At 37.4% G+C, this 7,065-nt stretch overlaps 1 non-coding gene across 1 annotated transcript; it reads right to left on the reverse strand.

Annotated features, from left to right (window-relative positions):
• Nucleotides 1–4,533: 4,533 nt before the first annotated feature.
• LOC120267605 lies at nucleotides 4,534–4,640 on the reverse strand. Its single transcript, XR_005538502.1, has one exon. It is a non-coding gene; the product is annotated as a small nucleolar RNA R71 (small nucleolar RNA).
• Between the last annotated feature and the right edge of the window lie 2,425 nt (nucleotides 4,641–7,065).

The raw sequence follows: 7,065 nt of genomic DNA on the forward strand, positions 1-7,065 counted from the left end.
GAGGTGACGAGGGCTAGAGAGGTGGAGGAGAGCTGCGCGCGGCGGTGACGAGGGCTAGAGAGGTGGTCCGGTGGAGGAGAGCGCCACGCGGGTAGGTGACGAGGGTTGGAGAGAAGGAGAGGCGGGGTGGCTTATAGTGTTCCAAGCCTTTTAACATCTAGGGTTTCTCCACAAACATCAATCCTGACCATTCATTTATTTTTTTTTATTTTTTTAAATTTTGTTTAGACTCATTTGCAATTTATTTTTTAAAATATTTATTATAAGATATTATAAAGTGAAATATCAAATTTAATATTATTATAATTATACATTATATTATATTATATCATTATTTATTTTTAAATTAAAGAAATGTTTTTGGATATTAGTGTATTTACTATTGTTATGTCAATTTTGAAGATTTTTCCTTTAGCATAATTGTAATAGATTTACTATAAAAGTTATTTATATTTAAACAATAAATATAATTATTTATATTTATAATAAGTATTTTTCATTAAATATATATATTATTTTTTATTGTCGTGTCATACAGTCATCGCAGTGTCCCTTAATTTTTCGGGAAATTACGAGTGTCGTTGTATGCGTGTCGTAGTCAGTATCGTGTCCCCTATACTCCAGTGTCCATGCTTCATGGGTTACATCATTAAACACAAAAGATTACGGAAAAATATAAATTACGATACTATATAAATTGTTTTAAATGCAGATCGAGCTCGGAATTAAAATACACAAGAGTTAAATGAGCCAATAATTAAAAAAGAAAAAACAAATGTGGACCACAACTTATAAGCAAAAAATTTCGACGGAAATGAGCCAATAAGATAATAAGCATCAGAAAAAAAAAAGGAATAAATTTCAGGGATAAGTTCATAGACTACACATGTTTATGCAATATAATAATTAATTAGCAAGATATCTGGTTGATTAAGGAGCTAAAGAGTGTTAATTTTATCACAATATGCCAAGTAATCAACTTATATATATATATATATATATAGAATTCATCCACAAAGATATATAGGTCAGTAAGCTGCATATGCATCAAATCAATCTAAAATGCTCATCCACTAAATATATTTTTAATTTCTAACCATACCTCACCGGAATAGAGCATCGTGCTTAAATAACAATCACAAATTTCCCAATTAGAAATTCCAATAATTTCCTTAAATGAAAGCTTTAAGACTTTCAACCATAACTCTATAATGAGATCCCAAACCTAATTTATGTCACAGCACAAAAACTCAAATCTAGCAAATAATCATGCGTATATCATACAAACAGACAACTTGAAGCACAATTATTGATTCACAGTCACAGTCAATGGGACCAACAAAAAAAATCACAAAAGAAACAAAAATTCATGAGAAGATTCTCCATACCATAGAAAAACACATATCGTGGCAAAAAGAGCAAAAGATAAACATGGAAATCAAGAGACACGAGCTATTACCATCGTGTGCTCCGTTCGCCCGAGCTTGGGAACAACTGTAGAGAAGAGAAGCAAGGATTTTTCGAATGCCGTTGACAACGTCTCCCAGAGAGACGACGACAAGAGCTGGCAGGGAGAGAGATGAACATTTCATCATACTCCTCATCAACAAAATATTTACTAATAAGTCAAACTAGAAACATTTCAATTCGTTCAAATTCTTTGTTATAGTCATATTTACAATTAAGTCCTAATTATTGGAATTTAAGAAAAAAAAATTATGGGCTTTTTAATAGTTTGGCCCTATTTTTTTTTTATTTAACTAAATGGCCATAGGGCCATTTTAATTTCAAAATGGCCCTAGAACCATCACATCACCCACATGATGTAACATGCTGACTGGGCACTAAGCATGTTTAAATTAAAAATCATGATTTTTGCATTTTAACCCATGAATTGTTTTATAATTAATAAATTAGCTTATTCTTGGGTTTTTTTAACCAATTTTTTTAAAAAAATTTATTAGTGTTTTAAAATTTATTAAACTTTTAAATAACTTTTTAAAAAATATATAAGTGTGTTTTTTTAATTTAAATCCTTTATTTGTTTTATAATTAACAAATTATCTTTTCCCTATGGTTATTTAACCTAAAATTTTATTCAAAAAAATTATGTAATTTTTTAATTTATTAAAAATTTAATTTTAAAGAATATATTTGAATATGAAAACACAAATTTTAAAATTATAACTTTTTAAGTAATATATAAGTGTGTTTTTTTTTTTATTTGTATTATAATTAATGATAAGTGTCAAAATGTACATATTTTAGTATATGTATTTGTTGTTTCTAGCATGTATTTTTATAAGAATTGATGCCCGTTTTGTGCTTAATCGTGTGTTATTTGCTTTGCAGGGCACAGAAACGCCATGGAGAACACGAAGATACAATTTGGGCGAAAAAGAGAAAAGAACCAGGTCACAGTACTGTAGCATATTACTATAGCTAGAGTGTTGTAGCAGTGGCACTGTAGCGTCGGCACTATAGCAAAATCACTGTATTTGCACTGTAGCACCTGGAGAGTTTTCAAGTCAAAAATTGAACCAGGGCATACGGCCTCAATGCTGCCCGGGATGATTACTGTAGCAGTGGAAGAGGATGAGTTGTTTGAAGGCATACTGGCTCAATGAGGTGCTCATTGAGCCAGTATGGTTATTGTTTGAGAGCTTTTGTGTACCTTTGTCTACCCCAAACGGGCTCAATGAGGTCTTCATTGAACCAGTATGCCACCTTAATGAGGTCCTCATTGAGCCGGTATACCACCCATGTAGAGGCCAATTTGTGAGAGATGTTGGGGGGTATATGAGGGGATCTTGAAGGCCATTTGAGGGACTTTTTGGAGGACTCTTGGCAGCCATTACTTGGGAGAGAAAAGGAGAACGAAGACATCATTCTTGGGGGTGTTTTGGCTTGAGGCTTAGAGAGATCAAGAGCTTGAACTTCAAGGGGAAAGCTTCATCATCAAAGGAGGAGGAGCATTCGACCTTCCTTGGGTTAGAGGAATCGTCATTCGGTCGGCATTCTCCATCCTCATCATCATTCGGACTAGGGAGTGTCATTTATGCATTTACTTCTTATTTTTGTTGAGTTTGAGATACTTGTTTTTATGATGGCACACTAGACCTCCAAGGGCACCGGATGTATGTGAACTTTGGGGGGTTCATCATGTATTTTGGATGCTACACTTATATTTGGATTGCATTGGTGTGATTTATGGTTTGGCTCATTGTGTTTCATGCCTAGAACTATTAGTTGGAGAGATCCTTAGTTCTTGTTTGAGTTGTACACGTAGACGTGACCTACTCGCGTGTACTAGATCATTAATGAGCTAAAAGGAGTAATCTTTGACCAACATACTAAGAAATTGGATGTAGGTAGCCCCTCCGAACCATGAGGATAAACTTAGGTTAAGTGTGTCCTTATTGCGTGATCTCCATGTACTTAATGCAATCGTAGGAATATGATTAGGGAGAGATCCTTATTATCATTTGTACGGGATTAGGGTTTAACCGCCGAGAAATTGGGGTTGAACTATTGTTGAGGTCCGTCGGTCTAAATCACCCTTGCTATTTTATTCTTATGCATCCATACATCATGATGACCCCTCTTGGGAATCCTCATCCCTAGGCCTATTCTTATCATCATTTCTCTTCTGATTTTCTTGCTCGTCTTGGAATTGTTATACTTGTGTTTTATTTACATTCTTGCATGTGTTAGAGTAGTATACCATGCTTAAGTGGTAAGGTTAGAAAGTAAGTGATGAAGGAGTAATAGGAGCTCCTTAGCCCCATGGAATACGATCCTTAGGCTTTTGCACAAGGTATTACTTGGCGACCCCGTATACTTGCGGGCAATTAACCAAGTTTCTGGCGCCATTGCCGGGGAACTTAAGGAATTATAGGAAACTTCTAGCTTATTGCTCTAACCAATTTTCTTTTATTTTATTTCTTCTTTTCATTTGTCTTACTTCTTTTTGAGCTTAACTTTATTTATCTTTATTGACTTTGTAAGGTACTGTGCATGACACGTGTAAATCCATCAAATTTAGTTGTACAAGACAGTGAAATTAAGAGAACCTTTCATCGAAGACTTAGAGAAGTGGGTGAAAGCATTAGTGAAAGAAACATCGAAATTGAGGACACAGAATCTGTAATCATGGCCGAAGAAAAATGTACTTTATCAGAATATGAAAGGCTGCAATTCACGGGCGAAGAATTTAGTGTGCAAGCGCCATCCATCGCCACAAATAATTTTGAGATCAAGGCAAGCACCATCGGCATGGTCCAAAATTCAGTCCAATTTAATGGTCTTGCAAATGAAGATGCCCATGATCATCTTTCCCGTTTCCTTCAAATCTGTTCTATCTTCAAGATAAACTGGGTGACTGACGATGCGATCCGGCTACGATTATTCCCTTTCAGTTTGAGAGATGGAGCATACCGGTGGCTCACATCCTTACCGCCGGGATCAATCAAAACATGGAAAGATATGGTTGAAAATTTTTTGGGAAGGTATTTTCCTCCAAGCAAAGCGGCAAAGCTAAGGCAAGAAATTTCGGCATTCAAACAAGGAGAGTCGGAGACACTATTTGAAGCTTATGAGAAATTCAAAGACCTTCTTCGAAGATGCCCCCATCATGGCTTTGCTTCTTGGATGCGGGTTCAGATCATCTACAACGGGTTGAATTATGCAACTCGTCAATTAATTGATGCCGCAGCGGGTGGATCTCATAGTAACAAGTACCTCGATGAGGCCGAGCAACTCCTTGAATCAATGGCAAGCAATGAGTCTCATTGGGCCTCAAGAGGTGCACCACAAAAAGGGGCCGGAATTTATGAAGTCAATGCTAATGATGCTCTTACCGCAAAGTTTGATGTGTTATCTCGAAAGCTAGACATGCTCATGGGTAGTAGCTCGAAGTCAGAGTCGGTGATGAGTTGTAACACTTGTGGTGGAGGGCATGGAGTCGCCAAATGTCCTATTGCTAGTTCCTCCGTCGCCCCAATTGAGAATGTTGATTATATTGGGGGACAAAGGCCACAAGAGAATCCTTACAGCTCGACTTATAATCCGGGGTAGAAGTACCACCCAAACTTTTCATGGAATCGGGAGGCAACAACAAAAAGTCTGCACTCACCTCCACAAGGTCCCCAAATGCAACAACTAGTGCTAGAGAGAGGTTCACTCATCGAAGATGTCTTGGCCAAGTTCATGATTAACACTTTGAATCAAGATTCAATAGCATAACCAGTGATATGGATACTCAATTTAGTAAGGTGAATGCTCGACTTGCTCAACATGCCGAGATAGTTCAATGAAAATTGGCTCCATTTTGCGGAACCTTCTAGCTTCTGTACAGTCCCTCGAGCACCAAGTGGGGCAAGCTTGCTAAAGCAAATTCTGAACGACCTTCAGGCAATCTTCCTAGCAACACTGAGGAGAACCCAAGAGAACACTTGAAGGCCATTGCCTTTAGAAGCGGGAAACAGGTTGAGACAAGGGTCGGAGTTGACCCAAGTGTCAAGGAAACTGGGGTAGCCAAAGTGGAAGACCCTAAATGGAGAAAGTTATTGAGAAAAGCAAGAAAAGTGAAGATAAGGAAACTCCACCAAAGGTTTCATCAAAGCCGTCTGAATACAAACCTCCAATTCCTTATAAAACCAGATTGAAGCAAGATAAAGGAGGATGCTCAATTCGAGAAAAATTTATCAACATCTTCAAAGCAACTCCACATAAACATCCCGATAGTGGAAGGTTTAACTCAAAATGCCCAAGTATGCCAAGTTTTTGAAAGAATTGCTAACAAACAAGAGAAAGTTGGAAGAAGAGGGCACAGTTGCACTCACGGGAAATTGCTTGGCCATTTTGGAGAAAAAGCTCCCACAAAAATTGAAGGATCCGGGAAGCTTCATAATTCCATGTGTTCTTGAGGGTGGAGTTCAAGAAAATGCTCTAGCGGACTCGGGGGCGAGCATTAATGTTATGCCCTATACCATGTATGTGAAGCTTGGTCTTGATGAACTTAGACCCACGAGAATGATTTTTACAATTGGCGGATCGATCAACAAGGAAGCCTCGTGGGATTGTGGAAGATGTGATTGTCCAGGGTGGACAAGTTTGTGTTTCACGTGGATTTTGTCATCATGGATATTGATGAAGATGTGGAGACACCGTTGATTCTTGGTCGGCCATTCCTCACTACCTCCGGGGTCCTAATTGACCTTAAAGGAGGAAAATTAACACTAAGGGTTGGAGAGGAAGAAGCAGTATACACTCTACCGCGTGACCATGAAACACTCTTTTAGACCATGATGACATGCTTTATTTTTGTTGATGAGCGAACTTTTAATTTCGATTGTGTCATGGGAGGTGCTATCATTAAACCCATTGGATGAATATTTGGAAGAGCTAGGAAATGAAGATCAAGAAGAACCTCATTCTCCTCTTCCAAGTTCCAATTTGAAGAAGCAAAAGGAGAAAGTTATGTGCACCAATGCCAAAGAAAAAGGAAAAAAAGAATCAATGTTAAAGAAAAGTTGGAAGGAGGTCTGGGGAAAGAAGAAGAAAGGTATCACTCATTCTCATCCAACACCTCAAGAAAAGAAGGTATAATCTCCACCTCCTTTCACTCATGAAAAATGTGAAGTTTACTCATTGATGTCCTTGAATTTACAGGGAAGAAACACCAACAGTTTGAAGATGACAGTGGGAAATTTCAAATTATTTGAACCCCCATGAGGTAAGTGAAAAGGCACGTCAAGCTCGTGACGTTAAACAAGCGCTTCTTGGTAGGCAACCCAAGCATTCGAGGGTTTATTTTCATGTTTGTGTGTTATTTGTGTTCATGTTCTTGTCATTTTTCGTATTTTCTTAGAGTTGCTAATTTGAATAAGTCCATGCTCCCATTAGTTTGTTTATCATGATCATTCTCCATGTGGTTGTTTACTTGATTTTATTGTTGAGTTGCACTTGTTTGGGCTATCATTTCATGTGTTAGATCGAAACTTTGAACCATTATTTCATAGTGGAGATGATCTTAGAACACTTTTGTAACCATGGCCATGTGTT

This window comes from Dioscorea cayenensis, chromosome 1, assembly GCF_009730915.1.
Source record: "Dioscorea cayenensis subsp. rotundata cultivar TDr96_F1 chromosome 1, TDr96_F1_v2_PseudoChromosome.rev07_lg8_w22 25.fasta, whole genome shotgun sequence".
In the NCBI taxonomy this organism is placed as follows: domain Eukaryota; kingdom Viridiplantae; phylum Streptophyta; class Magnoliopsida; order Dioscoreales; family Dioscoreaceae; genus Dioscorea; species Dioscorea cayenensis.